The 20,956-nt window shown below is 42.9% G+C and overlaps 1 long non-coding RNA gene across 1 annotated transcript; it reads left to right on the top strand.

The window, feature by feature from the left end:
* The first annotated feature begins 5,699 nt into the window (after window positions 1-5,699).
* On the top strand, window positions 5,700-16,197 carry LOC109306748. The gene is made up of 3 exons (XR_002100099.1): window positions 5,700-5,793; window positions 12,686-12,692; window positions 16,187-16,197. It is a non-coding gene; the product is annotated as an uncharacterized LOC109306748 (long non-coding RNA).
* The last annotated feature ends 4,759 nt before the right edge of the window (window positions 16,198-20,956 follow it).

Below are 20,956 nucleotides of genomic sequence, written 5' to 3'. Positions count from 1 at the left end.
AGGGTCTCGTGCCCTCCCGCACCCTCCCCTGCGCGAACTCTGCGCTAACTCGGGCGCCTGTTTACGCAGCCTGTTCGCGCAGCTCCGGTCGCGGGGCTGCCTGCGGGGCTGGGCCAAGTAGGGGCCTGGGCGGGGGCTTGACTACAGTGACTGCAAGGAGGCTTAGGGCAGCAGAGATGAAAGTAAGGAGATCAGTCTATGTGAGTGCGATAAGATCTAACCTTACATTATAGTATATATAACTGCTCAATCTGGCCCCTGTTTACTATCTTTCAATTTTATAATTTCAGTGAGCCCGTTACCATACGATATAGATTCAATTTACATCAGCAAGTTGCAAAAGAAAGGATTGAACTAATCTCTTCTTTTCTCTCTTCTCCCCTCTGCCCCCACAAATTTTCATTCCAAATGCAACAAATGAGAAACTCTAAATTAAGCATAATGGGCTAAATATTGACTTTATGCACAGTTCAGAGCAGGAGGTGGTATGTAAGATAAAAGTAGTCTATGTAGTTTGGTAAGTGGATTTCCTGCTGGTTAGTCTCACCCACGGCAAGCAGGTGTCTAACAATTGTTCCAGTTCAAAATTCTGCCAGTACAATTCAACCTTGCCTTGAAAAATCTCTGCTGTTTCCAGTTCTAGGCCTCATGAAAAAAAATCATTTTTAATTTGGTGTCAGCACTTGTAAACTGATCTTTATAAACAGTCACTAGGTGCATGCTTCTGCCTTATTTTTGTCACATTCCCCCAACTGGTATTTGATAAAAGCCAGAGACACACAAAATCCAAAATGTGCAATTTCTACTTGGACAGACAAAGTACCATAATGCCATGAGGTGAACAATTCTAGATCAACCTTTAAATTTAACTTCACAAACCATTTCATGCTTACCCTGTCGAAGTGGTAACACAAAATGTGCACGTTAATGAATATCCGAGGAAAACTTGGACTTACATAAAACTGTCTATAGTGGGTGAACAAATTCCTTTTTTTTTTTTTGCCATTTTCCATCATCCTTTTAAGCAATACAATGTCACTTATAAAGACCCTTATTATACAAATGTTCCATGGGGATGTAACTTTAAAAAATTTAAACTAAAAGTGAAACCAAAATCTGTCAGTGAGATCAAGACGGGAGCCTTGGGCTTGTGTCTGGATCTCTGTAAAGGGGCAATACAGCAGAAATCATTCTGAGCTCTTCTTTTGACCTCAGTGGTTATTTCACTGTGGGAAGGTTTCTAGATCTGCCATTATTTATTAGTAGTCCCATAAATAAATCCAAACTGAAGCACATTATGTTGATATTGAGTGCTCAAAAAAGACTTTTGTAATATATATAGTTTCAGGCTTGTTATTTACAATAATGAAACAGAGTTCAGAACCAAATTTTGATCTTCTTCACAGTGGTATAACTGAGAACATCACATCTGTTCTAAACTACCAAAATCATAAAATAACTTAAATGCTCTAGGGCTTGCTCACATCACATACTTCATTAATAATACTTTCAGGGAACCTAAATTTTGTTACTGATGCATATAACACAATACTAATCTGACCAAAAAATTAAACTTTATTTCCCATGGTTTTTGTTTTTCAATTCCCCATTTGTCTTGAGGTCCTACTACTATTCTATCACTTATTGTACTGTTGAATGATAAAACTTTGACTTTGGTGGAACTCTATGTGCTTGTGTATAGGAAGGTAACCACATATCGTGGCTACTTCCGATCTTGAACATACACCACCTGCTTTTGCTCCTACACATGTTCCAAACCTCTTGATATCTAAGCCTCCAGTGGACGCAAGAGAAACCTCTAAAGTTATCCCTAGAGAGGTCTTAGGCTAAGAGCAGGCATTTATCCCTGCACAAGACATACCTGTGTTTATTTCAAAACAGAAAGATCCCAGGATTGGCATGCGCACACATCACTTTTCTAATCATGATTTAGTGAGTTGCTGAATGCACTACTGCTTTTTCTGCCATAGATTCAATAACGCAATCCTGGGATAACCATTCAGATGTACCTTGCAATGTCCCAAGATAAACTGTTAGTGCTTCTTATCCCATAAATCTTTTTAGATTTTATCCTGAGGTGGCAGACATGGATGTCTGAATGACTGTACTTTGTCTTGGGATAAAATGGTGTATTCTGAGAGAGATGCAACATCTGTTGCCTTACACAGGCATCTCTCTGTGTTTGGAGACCATGTGGAATGAATAAGTGGGTAATTCATGGAGCATCTTGGCTAGGCTTTGCTACCACCAATCTGTAGTCAAGTATCATGTGAGCACAGATGCCATTGCAAGACTGGGGATTGTATCAAGATTTCTTTGGAACTCTCAGTGTAAGCGACTGCCTTACTAGTGCCTAACTTTTACCATTAGAGCTGATGAATTAATTCAGATAAGCAGCACAAAGGTACACTAGCCGCATATTACGTACATGTTGGGCAAAACGGCTAGTCCAAGGTGTTGGTGATCTGCCTGTAAGTAAGTGATTGGGTGTGCAAATGAAAAAAAGAATGCTAAATGAAATTAGAGTTCATATAAAATAATTTAGGTAAGTCATACATACTATTGCTAAGTGTCAAGCCACTTTAATGACCACACCAGTTTAGGACCTCAGATTTCCATATTATCTAAAAGATGAAGGTTCTCCACACCCTACTGAGTCAGTGCTGCCCTGGAGAAAAGAATGCCACCATTTTGTCAGTGTTACTTTCTGAAGCAACCTAGGTAAAATCTTGACCAAATGAAGCCTATGGCAACATTTCTTCTGCATTCTGTACATCAGGGTTGCACCTCACGCTCAGGGGTTTTTTTATTTGAAGGACTTCCATCTGTGTGCCAGAGACATTCAGTTCAGTTGGTGAGATCAGATATGGACTGTAGCTGCAGATCTCACTAAATGGAAATTTAGTTGGTTAATACTGTCCTCAAGATGACATAATTCATGACTTCTTTAATGATAACATTCATATTCCAAAAAAGCTAATTTAAAATAGCAACAGGCTTTCATGTGACCTAGGTTGACTGCCTAAAAGGGAAGTAATATATTGTCATCCAAACTTTTATGCTGAATTAATAATGCATTGAAAACTAATTTTGTATGAACCAATTCAAAAATCCACCTTTAATATTTAATTCACAGTGATCAATCTCCCTTTCTACTTTACAGTGGTGTGGCAAGTTCTGATGCAGGAACGTTAAGTGGGGGTCTCATTAAACTTAAACGACACTGGAATTGTTCTGTTTAACACTTAAAATGCCATGCCCTTGAGGAAAGATCAATGAACGCAACTGTTGTTTCTATGCACTAGGAGCCTTTTACTGAACTGAAACAATAACCAAGAGAAATAAATATGTAAAAATCCTATGTCAGCCAATGCATCATAGTAACTTATGTGACATGAATTAGAGTTAAGCAACATAATATCAGGACTGTGCATTTCTATTGGCTTGGTAAGTAATCCAGTGTAATATCTCTATTACACATCCCACAATTTTTCTGCTGTTCTGGACTAATACAAATGATTGTAAGATATTATATGTTAAGGGGTATGGTGATTTCCTTGTGATTGTTTCAGCTGTACATATTTAGAAATTAGGATAGAAATTAGCTTAACTCTGCATTAACTAGTAAAAATTTGTTTGTACTTATAAAATATGTGGCATGTAAAAGGGTTTTTTTCCCCTGTCGCTTCTCCTGTAGTTATGATTTTTAATTTTTGCAAACAGATTAAACTATCTACATGACTGAGTGCTCGGGCATGTAAATACTTGTGACGTGAGCTGAATTAATCTGCTGTGATTTTACATTAGAACTCAACAACTGCAACTAATAAAGACTGATGGCAAAGTCAAAGTTTCTGATTCATCTAATGAGCTTACTAGTGCATCTAAAGCAATTCAACTGGCAAACCTTTTTCAACATATGTATTGGGATATTTCAGCTTACAAACAGTAACACTGATGTTTACATTTGGAATTAAACCTGCTTTAAATATATGTTTTATTTTACAACTGCTGTTTTTTGCTTGATTGAGTCTTTGCTTATTTTTGTTTGTAATGCTTTGGTTGTTTAGAAAATAGAAGATGAGATGAAAGGAAAACATCTGTTTAAGGCCATAATTAACTTTTTTTATAAAACAAAAATTTTATAGAAGCTTTATGTCATTCTTTGCTGTAGGTTCATTATGTGAGAGTCAAGGTGCATTCTATGCATATTTAATTGAAGAAAAGAAAAAGAAAAAACATGTTGTCGTAGTCTCAGAAGAGCTGTATATGCCTCCAGCTCCCATTTATTTCAGAGGGAATTGAATTTTCTCAATACCTCTGCAAATCCGTTAACTAGGAAGAAAGGGTAGCTGGTTGTTTCTCTAAGAAATAATATAAAAATACATAATACACACGGATACAAGAGCATACTATCCCAGTGTGAAGGAAAGATGGAAAGTGTAGCAAAGCATCTGCTTAGCAAACTGTGAACACTTCAACAACTTAAAACTTAAAAAGGACTCTTACAAAACTTTGGGATTCAATCATACTGCTAAGAAATATAACAGTATAGTTCAATTATACAAGGGGCAGACAGAAGTGACATTTTTCACCCTATCTGGACACAGAAAGCCATTTATATCTGTGAGCAAAGATAAGTGCACAGCTGCAGACAGCTATCAAATGAAGATGTTTAAAAATGTAGCATCTTCTGTAACCTGTGGGTACAGACAGAAGTGCAGGTCCCCGCTGAAACTGAGAATGCTTTACAGAAAGCATGCTGAGTTACAATGATCCCCTGGACCAAACAGAAGTTCAGTGATGGTTCCAGGGGGAAGGGGAATCTAGCTGCTGGCTGCCAGCCTGCAGCTGGGTTCCCCTAGCAATGGCCTCTCTTCTCTCCCAGCCTGCCCCTGTTTCAAAATAAGGGAGAGGGAGAAGGCAACTGAAAGAGCTCTGGGGTTTACTGCAAAGTAACCTCAGAGGGAAAGGCAGCAGAGGGAGCTCTAGGGGTTAACCAGTCATCTCTGGAGGGTGAGGTGAGTGAATTCAAGCCTCCACCCTCGCTTCAGGGGACCTCCATTACACCTGCTCCACCCTCCAACAACAGCTGAAAAATCCCCAGACTGAACTCCTTCTCCTCCTTTTCTTCCTCCCATGCTGAAAACAGCTTGAGGCTGACAAGCAATGCAAACACAAGTTACAGAAAATGGTCTGTTTTGAAATGTTCTCATCTGAGTCCTCATGCAATGTGGGATCAGACTTTCACCTGACTAGCCATTTTTGAAGCTGTCTGCAGCTGTGCACTTGTGTTTCCCCATGGCTATAAACTGTGTTCTGTGGCCAGATCAGGCAAAAACTGTCACATCGCTTTGCATGCAGGGTCTGTGGAGCTCCCAGCCTGTTGCTGTTTTCAGCATGGGATGGGGAAAGGGAATGGAGGGAGTTCAGTCTGGGGATTTTTCAAACCTCCAACCCCCCAAGGGAGGGGTGGGTGAATTGGAGCCTGCCCAAGGTGGAGGGGCTCCAAATCACCCCCCACCATCAGCACCAGCTGGGGAGCCCCAAGATCAAGCTCCCTCCACTGCCTTCTCTCCTCCCATTCTGAAAACAGCAAGCCCTGGCAAAGAGCCATGGTCATTGGTATGGGAACCTGGCTGTAGGCTCCCAGCCTGACAGATTTCCCTGCTCCCTGGAGACAACAGTGAACTTCTCTTTGGTCTGGGTAATGTTGTAACTAAGAACACTTTGCAGAAAATATTCTGAGTTACATCTGGGAGCTGCACTTCTGTCTGCACCCATAGAAACCAAAGCTGAAAGTCCAAGGCATAAATTGTGACACAATGAGCAAGGGATGTATAAAGGTAACAAAAATGTATAAATATGAGAAGAAAGACTAAGAAAATGTAAATAAATCTTATACTGAATGAAAAGGGAATGCTAAGAGTGGATGACACAATTTTAATACCACTTTTACTTGAGTCTTAAGAAAAATGATCAACTGTCAGATCCCTAACACAATAAGATCAAGGATTGGGGTTGTGGGGAGAGACTAGGATAGGAAAGAATATATTAGAGATGATGTATTTTCAAATTAGGAGGGCCTACTCACTAGAAGTCAATTACATATCAACCCAGGCAAAAAGCAGATGAGTCTTTTCCACCTCTGGAACCACAGGGTCAATAGACAACTCAGCATTGTCTATAATGGAACACCACATGCCCATTTCTGGAATCCTGTCTTTTTTGCAATAACACTAACCCACACTTTCCCCTTCAAGGAACACTGGAGAAGACAAAAGACAAAGTCAGCACCTAGAATAACATGCTCAGCAAACTTGCAAATTCAAAATAGGAATTTAACCAAGCAACATTAAGAGCTCCCTCAGTTGCACTTTGCTATTGATGGCCAAATACTCATGTCCAGTATGGGAAAGATTAGCTTACACAAAGAAGTTGGACCCTGTGCAGAATGACAGCTGCTGTTGCATTATAGGAGGTCTAAAACCAACAAATGTGAACAGCCTGTACTGCATGTGCTTGCTGGAATCACTCTGTTGGACATCAGGAGAACAGTGGTAAGCAAAATGGTAGGATTACAACAGGTCAAAGACACCAGACATCTGCTATATGTTCACAGATATACTATGTTAGCCATCTGACACAGGCTGTTAGCCACCTGAAATAAAAGAAACGCTTCTTAGATACAAAGAAACTGCTTAAAAATATTGGAGATAGCTATACAACTGGAAATATGAGGCACACAACACATGAGAGGCAGCTAGCCATGTTGGTCTGAAATCAGACAGAAGGCAGTGTAGAGATGAACCTTGTAGACTAACTAAATACATTATATATAGAGCACAAGCTTTTGTGAACTTGAGCTCACTTTATCAGATAATGAATCAGATGATGATCACTTTATCTGATGAAGTGAGCGCAAGGTCATGAAAGCTTATGCTATGTTATTCCATTTGTCTACATGGTGCATATCTACCCTGTCCCTTGATGGCAGAAGGCACATCTACATGAGACAATACATCACAGTAGTGATGAGCTATGGCAACATAGAGACAGCAGGCATGAACAATGATACCAATGCTACTGCACAGTAGAGTCGGAAAAGACCTGTGCGCCGCTGAGACTGCACAGTACTTACCTTAGCAAGCACTAAATGACTTCACAGTAACAACTGCAGTCAGGAGCATGTGTAGATGTGCCCAGACTGTACACAGACATCACCAAATACCTTCCTGCAGGCCCAGAGAAGGACTAGCTAATCTGGAAATGTCAGACGGTCTTTAAATAAGAGTCAGCAAGTCAACAGATGGCATCCAGAAGTGGGGTTACTGTAAGGATAACAGTAATAAAAAATAGACCGGAGAACAACTCTTGATTTCCCAGCTTCTGTAGAAACTGTGGGCCAGGGAAGACATTTCCAGGCCTACAGACTGTGACATTTTATGTGCCTAGTCCTAGAAAAATCTGTAATTATGGTGGCAGAACATGAGAAGAAGAAGCAGGACCCAGTGAGGCCCATTCTTAGATACTGAAGGCTCAAGCCATTACAGAGCCATTGGCTTCTATTTCTGCGAACTCCTGGCAGTCAGTTGAGATTCCAGAAGACTGAAAAAAGCAAGCATAGTGGTGTCCTTAAAAAGGGGATAAATAAGGGATTTACAGGTTAGCCAGTCTAACTTCGGTAACTGAAAAGTTACTGGAGCTGATCATCAAACAATTCATATGTAAGTGTGGTGGTTGCACTTAGGAAGCCTCTTCATACCCTCTTATGATCTTCCAATGAACCGTATGTACCCTGACTTTCCCATCTGCCATGACTTGGATGTTATTATTATATGTTCTAATTTATGATGTCACTAGTCAGGAGGGTTATTATATATAGTTCATTTTTTTCTTGGGGTTTTTTTTGGGGGGGAGTGAGGTTGTTGGGGGGGTTTATGCCTGTATTAGGGATCCCGGTATTATGGGGAAATACTTCGCTCGCCTTCTCGAATATCCACATGTACTTGCAGACATATATACATTCACAGTCTGATTCAGATTAACATTTGTCTTTATTTTTATCTTTTATCATTCTCTACAATTTTCCTTACTTTAGGCAGAAGCTGCCTTTTGTATCCTCTTTCTTTTCTTCCTGCAACCTTATTAGTAATATCAACTTTGTAACTCTACCTATATAATGTTCTAATGTAACAACTATCAATGTGGCAGAACAGAACTTAGTAGCACTCAACAAAGTCCCTTTCGATCTTGTTCATCTGTTTTCTCTTTGTTGCAGGTTTTTAGCTTCAGCTCCACTGTATACCCCCCCCTTGTTTTTTGTCACTATGAGGGTCTACCTTTTATCCTGAGTGCAACCGAAGTCTCAAAGCCTCTTGGAGGACAATCAGACACCATCTCCAAGCCTGAGACACTGGGTCAAAATACACTCTCTTCTCTTCTTTGTTCACTTTGCAGGACGGCAGTCAGATGAGTCGCAGGGTTTGTCTCGGGGATCTGCCCCTCTTCCTTGGAGCTCAGCTCTCTCCAGCACTGTGAGAAGTCCTCAGGTAAGTTTTTTACCCCCTGGGAATCCTCTTTCTCCCTCTTTTTCTCTCTTTGTACAGCTCCCTTTTTTTGCTGAAGCTCTCGTCTCTGCTCCTCATTCCAATCCCAGAGCTTCCATCCTAATATGGTAATGGCTCCGGAAGCGGCATTCTCCGGGTTTTCTCACCGCATCTGCATTTACTCCTTCACAGTAAGCATCCAGAGGGTAAAAAGGTGCTGAGTAATGGACAACAAAGTTTTATCAAGAGCATGTCATGCCTAACCAATCTACTTTCTTTCTATGTCAAAGCAATCGTTTTTGTGGATGAAGGGATCAATGAAGGTGTTATATCTCAGCTTAAGTAAAACTTTGACGTTGTGTCCAAAAACAGTCTTAAATAGGCTAAACAAATATATTTTACATGAATCCAGTGTAATGTGGGTTCAGAATTGTTTAGAAAATTGTCCTCAGAGACAAGTCATCAAAGGCTCAACTTCAAAGTGGAAGTATCCAGTAGGGGTTACAGAGCCTATTTTGGGTCCAGCACTTGTTAAAGTATCATAGCATCATAGAATCATAGAAAATTAGGGTTGGAAGGGACCTCAGGAGGTCATCTAGTTCAACTCCCTGTTCAAAGCAGGACCATACACAAGTAAATTATCCTAGCTAAGGCTAGTCAGGTCATAAAAAACCTCCAAGGATGGAGAGTCCAGGACCAGTCTGGGTAACCTGTTCTAGTATTTTACTACCCTCCTGGTGAGAAAGATTTTTTCTAGTATCAAATTTAATTTTCCCTTGCTGCAACTTGAAACCATTGTTCCTTCTTCTGTCATGTGCTGCCACTGAGAACAGTCTAGCTCCGTCCTCTTTGGAACCTTTTTCACGTAGTTGAAGACTGCTATAAAGTCCCCTCTCAGTCTTGAATTCTGCAGACTAAATAAGCCCAGTTCCCTCAGACTTTCCTCATAGGTCATGCACCCCAAAACCCTCACCATTTTTGTTGCCCACTGTTGACTCTTTCAAATTTGCCCACATCCTTTCTGTTGTAGGGGACTGTAACAGGGAACCCTAGTCCTGTCACCCAAAGACAGGTCCGCTCCTTTTAGACCAGAACTTTCTGGGCACGGAGTACTGGTGAGGAAGAGGTTAAAGGCTGAACCTGGTCAGCTAGTAAGCTGACCGGAAGGGGCAGGCCAGGACTATAAAAACCCTGGGCAGAGTGGCAGTGAGAGGCCAGCAGCCAAGGGGAAGGAGTGCATCTCAGAGCTCCAGGAAGAGGCTTGGTGCGTGGGCCAAAGCCAGGAAGAAGGAAGCTCCGGAGAGACAACAGCCACACCACAGCAAGGACTGGAGCTGATGGTGGGGAGCCACAGCATGAACCCTGCAAATGTAAGCTGACATAATGCTTTCCTTACTCACATTCTTTTGGTGGCAGTTATTGCCCAAGAATGGGACTGTTCATTTTTTTCTTTTGGTTATTGAATAATACTGGTGGTTTGGGTGAGGCCATTAGGGGAAGGAGGAGGCCTCATTTTTGGGGCCTACTATGGAGTGGGGACCCCAGCACCAGCAGAGGCATAGCTTTTGGGGGCACAGACACCAGCGCCAATGAGGGCATGGTTTTTGGGGGTACGTAGACTCTGGCACCAGTGGGGGCACAGGATTTTGGGGCACACTGACCCTGGCGCTTGAAGGCACTATTTTAAAAAGGCCAGGAAAGTCTGGTGCACCTGGGGTGCAATTTTGTTTTATTTTTTTTCTCTTTGGACTGGGAGGGTGCGGGTTCAGGGCCATCCCCTGGCCTTGAGCTTGCACCCCCCTGGCTGTGGGGCCAGGGACTGGGCCTCTGGGCCAGGGGGGGCTGGGCTCCAGATTGGAGCAAGAAAGGGGCCATGAGCCTCAAGACACTGGAAAAGGCTAGAGCCTCGGAGTCAAACCCTGTTTGGTGGGTTTAGACAGGGAGACCTGGCTAGCGAAAGACAAGGGTCAGGCCCACATAGGCAAAAGGCCCCAACAAACAAAAAAATACCATAGGCAGTCTCCTCACAAGAACATCATCATAATAATTTTCATCAAGATGTGACAGGCGAGTAGAGGGCGGGACATAAGAACTTCAAGGAAGACTCCAAGGGTGCCCCACGTAAGGCACGGATTACCAGGGAAGATGGCACTGGGGAGGGCGACTGACCCAAAACTGGACACAGGAGTCCAGATGTGGCCTCACCAGTTCTGAACAGAGGAGAATAATTGCTTCCCTTGATCTGCTGGTAACACTCATGCTAATGCAGTCCAGTATATTGTTAGCTTGCTTGGATAGGGACAGAAATTACACATAAACCAGTATCAGTGTTCAGAAACCAATTCAGTTCTGTAACACAACAGAAATACAGCACACTTAAACTGCTTTCAAAATGGCTGAACCTGGCTTAGGATAAACCTGGATGGATGAAGATTTAAATGCTTTAGGTTAAATTGGTTTATTAAACTTCTGTCCCAGATCCACTCCAGGTTCCACCTGTCTGTTCCAGCTGAGCAGGAAGGCATGCTTTAGCACCATGCAGCTTCTGGTCTGAGCCACTGAAGTGATGTGTCTGCATTTCCAGAATAAAAAGTGAACATCTGTTACTTTGCTTATTGGTTCAACCTATGCAGCTCAGATTAACTTGCGAAGATTGAATCAATTCAGCCTCAGGCTTTTTGACTGTTTGTACCTAGTCCTTGGCAACAAGGGCACACCTTTGGCTCATATTCAGCTTATTGTCCATGGTAACGCCCAGGTTTTCTGCAGAGCTGCCGCTGAGCAAGTCAGTTCCCAGCCTGTAGTGGTGCATGAGATGGTTCCATCATAAGTGCAGGACTTTGCACTTGTCCTTATTGAACTTCATGAGATTTTTTTTCATAGATTCATAGATGTTTGGGTCAGAAGGGATCTCAGTGGGTCATCAAATCCAAACCCCTGCCATGGGCAGGAAAGAGTACTGGGGTCAGATGACCCCAGCTAGGTGCTTGTCCAGTCTCTTCTTGAAGACCCCCAAGGTAGGGGAGAGCACCGCCTACCTTGAAAGCCCATTCCAGATTCTAGCAACCCTTACTGTGAAGTTCTTTCTAATGTCCAACCTAAATCTGCTCTCCATCAATTTGTTCCTTGTTAATCCAGGAGGTGCCCTAGTAAATAGAGCACCCCTATTCAACTATGACTCCAAGATCCCTTTCTGCTGCTGTGATGCTGAGAAGGTCACCCCCCAGCCTGTAAGTGTGTTGGTGGTTCTGGTCCAATCCTCCAATTTGTCAAGGTTTCTTTGAATCCTAGCTCTACCCCGCAGTGTATCTACTTCTTCCCCTATCTTAGTGTCATTGCTAATTTTTCTGAGAGTGCACTTCAACCCATCTTTCAGGTCATTGATGAATATTGCACAAAACCAGCGCCAGGACTGACCTCAGGGCACTCCACTTGATACCAGATGCCAACTAGCTGTCGAGCCATTGACTACTAACCTCTGAGCCTTACCATCCAGCCAGTATTCTATCTACCTTACAGTCCATTTATCCAATCTGTACTTTCCCAGCTTGCTTGCAAGAATGATGTGGGAAATCATACCAAAAGCCTTGTTAAATCAAGGTTTCTCATGTTCACTGCTTTCCCTACATCTACAGAGCCAGTCATGTCATCATAGAAGGCAATCAGGTTGGCCAGGCTTAACTTGCCCTTTGGGAATCCATGTAGATATTCCTAATTAAATTTTTCTCCTCCAAGTGCTTAGAAATGGATTCGTTGTGGACCTGCTTCATGATTTTTCCAGGGACAGAAGTGAGGCTTACCAGTCTGTAGTTCCCTGGATTCTCCTTCTTCCCTTTATTAAAGATAGGCACTATATTTGCCATTTTCCAATCAATTGGGACCTCTCCCAGTAGCCATGAGTTTTCAAAGATGATGGCTAGCAGCTCTCACACATTGGCCTCAGGTCCCTTTGGTGCATCCTGTCCAGCCCCATGGACTTGTATATATCCAGCTTTTCTAAATAAACCCTAAGCTGTTCTTTTGCCATGAATGGCTGCTCACTTCCTCCCCAGTGTTTGCAGCTACGTGCAGTAATCTGAAAGCTGATCTTGCCTGTGAAGACTAAGATGAAAAAGGCACTGAGTGTTCAGCTTTTTCTGCATCCTCTGTCACTAGGATGCCTCCCCCATTTAGTAAGGGACCCACACTTTCCCTTATCCTCCTCTTGTTGCTAACATACTTGTAAAACCCTTCTTATTAACCTTCACGTCCCTTGCTAAATGAAACTCTAATTGTGCTTTGGTCTTCCTGATTTCATTCCTGAATGCCCAACCAATACTGTTATTCTCCTCCCTAGTTGTTTGTCCAAGTTTCCACTTCTTACAAGCTTCCCTTTTGTGTTTTAGCTCATTGAAGAGTTCCCTACTAAGCCAATGGTCTTTTGCCATACTTGCTAGTCTTCCTGCACATCAGGATTTTTTTTTCCTGTGCCCTCAGAAAGGTTTCTTTAAAATACTGAATTGATGACTTGAGGGACAGAAGTGAGCATAGACATAGTAGTTATTGATGACTCAAATTAGATGCATTAGAGCAGGAGTTGGCAACTTATGGCCCTATTGGATCTACCCTGCAGCTCTAGCACTTTGGCACCATTTAGCAGCAGGAGGCTTTGATGCTGGCAGTGGGGATGAGTTGTCCATGCTATGGACGGCCAGTGGAAAGCTTCTCTATTGGGATGCTGCAACGGAGCAGCAGTTGTAGAGAAGCAGAAGTTCTGGTGGCCAAATCCAAACACCTAATAATGAGATGGGTCATTTTAGACTACCATCAGAAAAAACATTTCCAACTACTGCTTTGGAGGACATGATTGAGATTCGTAGTGACTTTGAAAAATTGGAAAATGTTCTAAAATAAAATGGATAAAATACAGTAAAGAGAGAACAAAGGAATTCAAAAGACTCCAAAGAAACAATCAAATGTGCAAATAGAAAATGGGGAACAAGTGGTTAGGTTAAAGTAGCAAAAGGTCTTGGAGACTATTGTAAAATTGCAAGCTGATCCTCAATCTCCAGCCATCCATATTTCTTCTCCTGTCCTCAGTGGATATGGAAAATTACTATCCTTTTTTTCCACAACCCTTTCTGTATTTGAAGACTGTTATCAAATCTCTCTCAATCTTCTCTTCTTCAAACTCACATATCCATATTCTTCCTAACTTTCCCTATGTCTCCTGTTTTTTGGACTTCTAATCTTTTTTTTAGTTCACTCTCTAATATTACCATTTCCTGTGACCTGATTTGGCCCTCAAGGGCAGGTCTGGGGGAAGCAATAATGCAGTCAAATCCCCTTCAGCATGGGTTCACTGACGAGAACTCCAGTCTCAGCCACTCAGAAGCATGCACAGTGAGTTCACAGAGCATGCGCAGTGAGCTCTCCACTTCCTGTGAGCCCTCATCTGTGAGGAGGGAATGTATTAGTCAATAGCAACTTGGGCAGCAGTAACCACAAGACTACTGAGTTCAGGATCGTGAGGAAAGAAATGAAGAAAGGTAGCAGACTAAGGACCTTGGATGTCAGGAAAGGAGGCTTTGTCTCACTCAGGAAACTGATGGACAAATCCCCTGGGAGGGAAATGAGTCCAGGAGAGCTGGTTGTAGTTTAAAGAAACCTTACTGAAGGCACAGAAATGAACAATCCCAACGCACAAGAAGATTAGTAAGTATGACAGAAGACCAGTTTGGCTTAGCATGGAATTCTTCAGTGAGCTAAAAAACAAAAAAGCTTATAAGAAGTGGGAACTTAGACAAACAACTAGGGAGGAATATAGGAGTATTGCTTCGGCATGCCAGAATGAAATTAGGAAGGCCAAAGTGCAGCTGGAGTTGCAGCTAGCAGGGGATCTGAAAGGGAACAAGAAGGGTTTCTACGAGTATGTCAGCAACAAGAAGAAAATCAGGAAAAAGGTGGGTTGCTTAGTGAATGTGTGGCAACTAGTGACAGAGGATGTGGAAAATGCTGAAGTACTCAGTGTTTTTTTTTCACCTCAGTCTTCCAGGCAAGAACATCTCCCAGACTATTACATCTGGCAGCCCAGTTTGTGGAGGAGGTCAACAGCCAAGAGTGGTGAAATAAAATATTAAGGGCTATTTAGAAAGCTGGATGTGTACAAGTCAACGGGGCTCGATGGGTTGCACCCAAGGGCTCTGTGGGAGTGGCTGATGTGATTGCAGAGCCACTAGCTATTATCTTTAAAAACTTGTGGCAGACAGGAGAGGTCCTAGATGATTGGAAAAGGGCTAAAATAGTGCCCATATTAAAGAAACAGAAGAAGGGTACTACAAATCCAGAGACTACAGACCAATAACCATCACCCCCATCCCTGGAAAAACCATGGAGAAGGCCTCAAAGAACCCATTTCTAAGCACTTGGAGGACAAGAAGGTGATTAGGACAGTTACATCTATCAGTCACTAGTCAAGGTTCAAGGGTAAATTGCACTGTCCAAAAATAAACCAAATAAGTCCCTGTGTGAAATAAGTTACAGTCAAAGCAGTTCATATATTCCAGCTCCATTGCTGGCAAAGATTGTTTTTCAGATTGCTAGATTTGGGGTCAGGGACTGTCATACTTTATGTTTGTATATCAATTAGTTCATGATGCATACTGGTATGTATACAAAGGAAAAGCATTTCAGAGTTGCTGGTCCTCAAATGTAGAAGGCTCTCATGAGTTTACACCTTACACTTATTTCTGTCAACACATATTGCCCTGGGTCTATTCTTTTAATGCCTTTAGTTCCCCGTTTATTTATTTTTTTAACCATCTCAATAGAATTGCAATTATTGGAGGAAATTGGTGTAGTAATGTTGGGACTTTCTTTATGAAATATGGACCCAACAACTTATACCCCCCCACACACAAAGGCAGAGTAGAAGATAGAAAATCTAAGCTCTTCTCAAGCAAATTACAAACATGCTTTTAATGCCAGACTTTTTTGATTTATGCTATTACTCTATTTCTTCTTTTCATGCTTTAATCCAGGATCAGCCAACTTGTAGCTTGTGAGTGGTACATTTGCAGACCCTCCTCACATTGGACAAATTGGAGGATTGGGCCAAAATATATCTTATGAGGTTCAACAAGGACAAGTGAAAAGTCCTGCACTTCGAATGGAACAATCCCATGCACCAGTATAGGCTGGGGACTGACTGGCTGGGCAGTAGCTCTTCAGAAAAGCACCTGGGGGTCACAGTGGACAATAAGCTGAATTTCCCTTGTTGCCAAGAAGGCTAACAGCATACTGTGCTGCTTTGGTAGGTGTGTTCCCAGTAGGTCAAGGGAAGTGATTATTCCCCTCTATTCAGCCCTGGTGAGGTCACATCTGGAGGACTGTGTCTAGTTTTGGGCCCCACGCTACAGAAAGGATGTGGAGAAATTGGAGGGAGTCCAGCAGAGGAAAACAAAGATGGTGAGGAGGCTGGGAGACACGACTTTTGAAGAAAGAATAAGGAAACTGCATTTATTTAATCTAGAGAAGAAAAAATTGAAGGGGGATTTAATAGCCTTCAACTACATGAAGTGGGGTTCAAAAGAGGATGGAGCTGGACTGTTCTTGGTGGTGGCAGATGACAGAACAAGGAGCAACCATCTCAACTTGCAACAAGAGAAGTATAGGTTAGTTATTAGGAAGAATTTTCTCACTAACTTCTGGGCAAAACACTAGATCCAGTTACCCAAAGAGGGGGTGGAAGCTCCATCCTTGGAGGTTTTCAAATCTTGGCTAGACAGACTGTGGCTGGGATGATCTAGTTAAAGCCAGTCCTGCTTTGAGCAGGGGGCTGGATTAGATGACCTCCTGAGGTCCTTTCCAACCCTAACTTCCTATGATTTAATGATTCAGTTATTGCTCCACCTAGAACAGTAGGTAAGGTCTTTGCACTGAACCTCCCTCCTCTGGCTTCCACTTCCTGCTCCCACTTCAGGGGCTGGTGTGGCACAGCACACCTATAGTGCAGGAGTCATTCACAGTCCTGGGCATTGCAGCAGGGAAGCCTGTCTCTATGGAGCTGAGGATGGGTGCTTGCATTGCAGGGTGCAGAAGGAGGTGCCGGTGGCCTGTGCTAGTGTGGCCCATTCAGCTTCTGGCCTCTGGCAGCTTAAAAGTAGTCCTGCTGTAACCACTACATGAAGCCAGTTCTGTTTTAGGTATGTTTCTTCTTACCGAAGAAAAGAAGATATACATGATTTTTTTCTTTAAAAAATTCTTTAAAGTATGTATACCTAAATAACCTTCCCTCCCATACACTCAGGGGCACTGCAGTGTGTGTGTGTGTGTGTGTGTGTGTGTGTGTCTGTTTTTATATACATATAAAGAAAACAAAAAAAGGAAGGAAAAAAGTCTCACTGATTGCTTGTAGGTTCCAGCCCGGTTATAGTGTTTCTACTGACAGCAGCTTACATTGTTTTATGTTTTTTAATTGGCCAAGGCAATCTGTTTGAAATTTTACCATATTAGCAGGAAACAGACACATGAAAACCCACCTTTTCAGGTTTAAGTTATGTCTATGCTGGAGTCAAAAGTGTGATAGTAGCATGTGTAAACACACACACTAGCTCTACTGTAGCTTGTATACCAAGAGTAGGGAAACCACAGCAGCACAAGCTGCCTGGGCGCTCCCTCAGGTTATCACACCTCCAACAGCTGTATAAACATACCTTCAGCTTTCTTTCTAGGTGCACCAGGATGAAGCCAAACTAAATGATACTGAACTGAATTAATTTTTGTTTCTCTGGTTTTATATTACCATAGATGAATGCAAAGCTTGGCAGCCCTTTGTTTTGGTGAAAAGATACTGTAATATGTGCAGTGTAGTTTGCATGTTTACCCCAGAAGTAATCTACTCTTCTCAAATCAATATTTGCATATAAATTGCTTTGAAAAATATATTATCGACTAAGGATGGAAGAAGGAATTGGAATGAATTTTTAACTCACCTGAGGTTTTTAGGCTTTTGAAATTTACTCATGAAATGGAATTCCTTCATGGACACAACTCTCTAAAGCTGCCAGCAGCTTCAGCATTTCAAAATTATGTCACTGCTGCACTGGAGATGTAAACAATTATTGAAAATAGTGTGCTTCAGTGGTCAAGAAGCAGTTCTCCTTTCTCCCATGCCTGTCTGGATGTATGTATAAATGCAGCAGTTACTGGAACATTTTGATAGCTACATGTTATCCCTGAAAACAAAGAGCATGGTGCTCAAGAGAAGAGGCTGGAGGGTGGAGCCAGTCCAAACCCAGGAGGTATAAAAGGAGATTCTCCAAGTGAGCAAACAGGACAGTTTGCAAACAGTTTGCTGGGAACAAGAGGAAAGGGAAAAAGAACCAAGCTCTGGATCCTGTTCTGGGAAGGTAAAAGAGGCAGGGCTGCCTATGTGTTTGCTGAGTGTTTGTTGGGCTGTGTGTTTAGGCATGTGCTCTGAACAACTGGAAGTGCTGCTAGTTGGGTGATTGCTGCCCCTGTCTGACAAAGACCCTATACAGAGGGGCAGAGTCTGTTTAGATCTAGGTGAGTATAAGAGAAGGCTTTCCAAGTGGCTGGTGGGGGGAGTGAACTGGGGCAGCAAACACAGCAGTTTCCTGCCCCCCTCCCCGCCTCTTTTTGAAGGGAAGTCTTTAAGGTCAGTTCTTTCTTTACTCATAATTAGGTTAGTTCCTCTTAATTAATGATTTACACTAATATTTAGTGTAAGTAGCTAAAACTCAGCAGTTAATCCAATACTTAAGCCCCTTGTTTAAACAGTACAAAGCAAGGGCGTGTTTAATGGGGGGTTCACTAGGGAGCTTGCCTGGAATCTCTCTGACCTTCCTTGACTGTAAGGAATAGTTTGCTAGGAAAGGTCTGCCTGGAAAGAGGGGCAGGAAGAGCGAGACAGCAGATTAAGAAACTCAGACGAATGGCTGAAGGATCACAGTGCCAGAGCCATCACAATGCCAGAGCAACTCTTCCTCTGCTTGAACCTCTGAGGTGTCTGTCCAGTGCAGGACTGCTAAGTATTTAGGCTTTCACCCATATCCTAGTTCAGTGCAGTGGCAACTGTAGCTTGCAGCTTCCTTCCAGTGAGAGCCCAGTGGAAGAGTGCCTGCAATGTTAGCGGTGCCTCCTGGTGGTTCCTCATGGGGAGCAAGCAAGAGAGCTACAGGAGGAGGTGGCAAGGCCTGCTTATGGGGATCACTTGTCTCTTCCCTCACCCCTCAATTTTTGTCTTCATAGACAAGAAAAATAGTGTTGGAAGTTCAGGAGATCATCTAGTTCAGGGCAGGCAATTATTTTTGACAGGAAGGCCACTTACCAAGTTCTGGCAAGCTGTCGAGGACTGCATGGGTAGCCCCAGCCCTTGACAGGTGCTCCACCTCCTGGTTGCCATCTTGGGGCTGGAAGCCCCACCCCCTAACCCCTGACATTTGCCAACAGAAGTCCTTCCCCTTGCCCCCGGAAGTAGTCCTGTTTAGCAAGGGGTTTTGCCATCTCAGAACCAGAAAAATACTAAATTATATTCTAAAAATCAAACATCTACAACATTCGTTAATTTTATTTTTAAAAAATCTTTTTGTCCTGATTTATGTGTTTGTGTTGTGTGTGTAGAAGTGATTACACAATAGCTTAAAATGAAGTCTTACTCTTGTATACTGTAGGGGTGTGGGGGGGATGGGTGGTGGGTGTGGGTTTGTGGGTGTGGGGGGGTTGTGGGGTTGGATAGGTGTGGCCCGTGGGTGTGGGGGAGGGTGGCAGGGCTGTGAGGAAGTGTGGGGTCTGCATTTATGGCAGTGCAGGGGGGTATGGGTGCACATATATGGTGGGGCAGTGCTTGTGGGAGTCACCTGATGCACACGCATACTGTGTGCTTGCCTCACTACACATGCACACTGCTTTCCTCACTATACACACATGCGCACACTGTGCTTCTCTCACTATTTACACACACACACACACTGTGTGCTTGCTTCATTGCTCTCAGTCTCTCTCTCTCTCTCTCTTCCCCTCCCTTGTGTGTGCACACGCGCACACACACACACACACACACACTCTCTCTCTCTCTCTCTCTCTCTCTCTCTCTCTCTCTCTCTCTTTATTCTGGCCCTGGAGTACTGGTGCACCCCATCTCCCATGGTCCAGCAAAGCAGCTGGGGGCCACATGGTGCTGGAGCAGCCGTGTGCAAGGAAACCTTCTGGAGGCAGACACTTTCAGGTGGGGGCTGGGAAGGACTGGGCTGGGCTGAGCTGGCCTTTCTCCTGACTCCTGCTGGCTTCCCCTGGGTCCTACTGCCACTGTCTCTGTCAATTTTGACAGGGAGCCAGCAGCAGATAAATATTAATTTTCTATAGTTTGTAGGTAACCTGCGGGCTGGATAGAATGTCTGAGTGGGCCATATTTGGCCCATCCTGGAACTAGATCCCCTCCCTCCCCCCAGCCAAAGCTTTGTCTGATGAGGTCTTAAAAAACTCTAAGGACTCTACAGCCTCTCCAGTTCCAGCATTTTACTACCCTCCTCATGAGAGAGTTTTTCTTAATATCTAACCTAAACTACTGCAACTTGAGACCATTGTTCCCTGTTCTGTCATCTGCCACCATTGTTCCATCCTCTTTGGAACCCCCTTCAGGTGCTTGAAGGCTGTTGTTAAATGTCTCCTCAATCCTCCATTTTCCAGACTAAATCCTTAACAGGATCCTTAAGTGGGCTACTGTTGCATGTTAAGAGGGCAGTTGCATTACTGGGAGATGTTGTTATTCTTCAGATAAAGTATTAAAATGATATCCCATCTGCTGCTTTCTAGTATGTGTTTGAGATGATAAAGACCTCATAGTACTAGCTGGAGGGATAGGGGAGGGAGAAACGGGGAATATCTCTGTCCAGCTGGCAAAGCCATCTTTTGCTAAATACTATCACCACAAATTAATTGGCAGTGTTACAAATGTTCATGATTATACAGCATGTAGGAACGATATCATAGCATCTATGATGCTATGCAGGGCAGAATGGCAACCATTCTTGCCTGCCTATTATTATTGCACTAAAGCTGTTTAATTGTAATGATGCTTCATTAAAAATAAAATGAAATAATTTATTCCAACACTGGCTGAATGGGATGAAAATATGGTTTGTTCTTGTATTTAGGATATATAACAAAATGCAAATCCCACTGAATGCAGTTCTGACCTTGAGTAAGCTGCTATTTTTCCATCAAATTCCACTTCAGACCAACCATTATTCAGAAACAGTCACTGAGCTACTTATTTAGATGTAATATGTATATTCCAGGTGTTTACACTTGAAACTTTTCTGCCATCTAACATACTGCTTAGGTCTCCTCAGGTGCTCCCTCCATTTAGGGCAACAGTTTCAAAC

This window comes from Crocodylus porosus, unplaced genomic scaffold (assembly GCF_001723895.1).
Source record: "Crocodylus porosus isolate Cpor-Errol unplaced genomic scaffold, CroPor_comp1, whole genome shotgun sequence".
Taxonomy (NCBI): domain Eukaryota; kingdom Metazoa; phylum Chordata; order Crocodylia; family Crocodylidae; genus Crocodylus; species Crocodylus porosus.
This window is presented reverse-complemented; position numbering and strand designations above follow the sequence as displayed.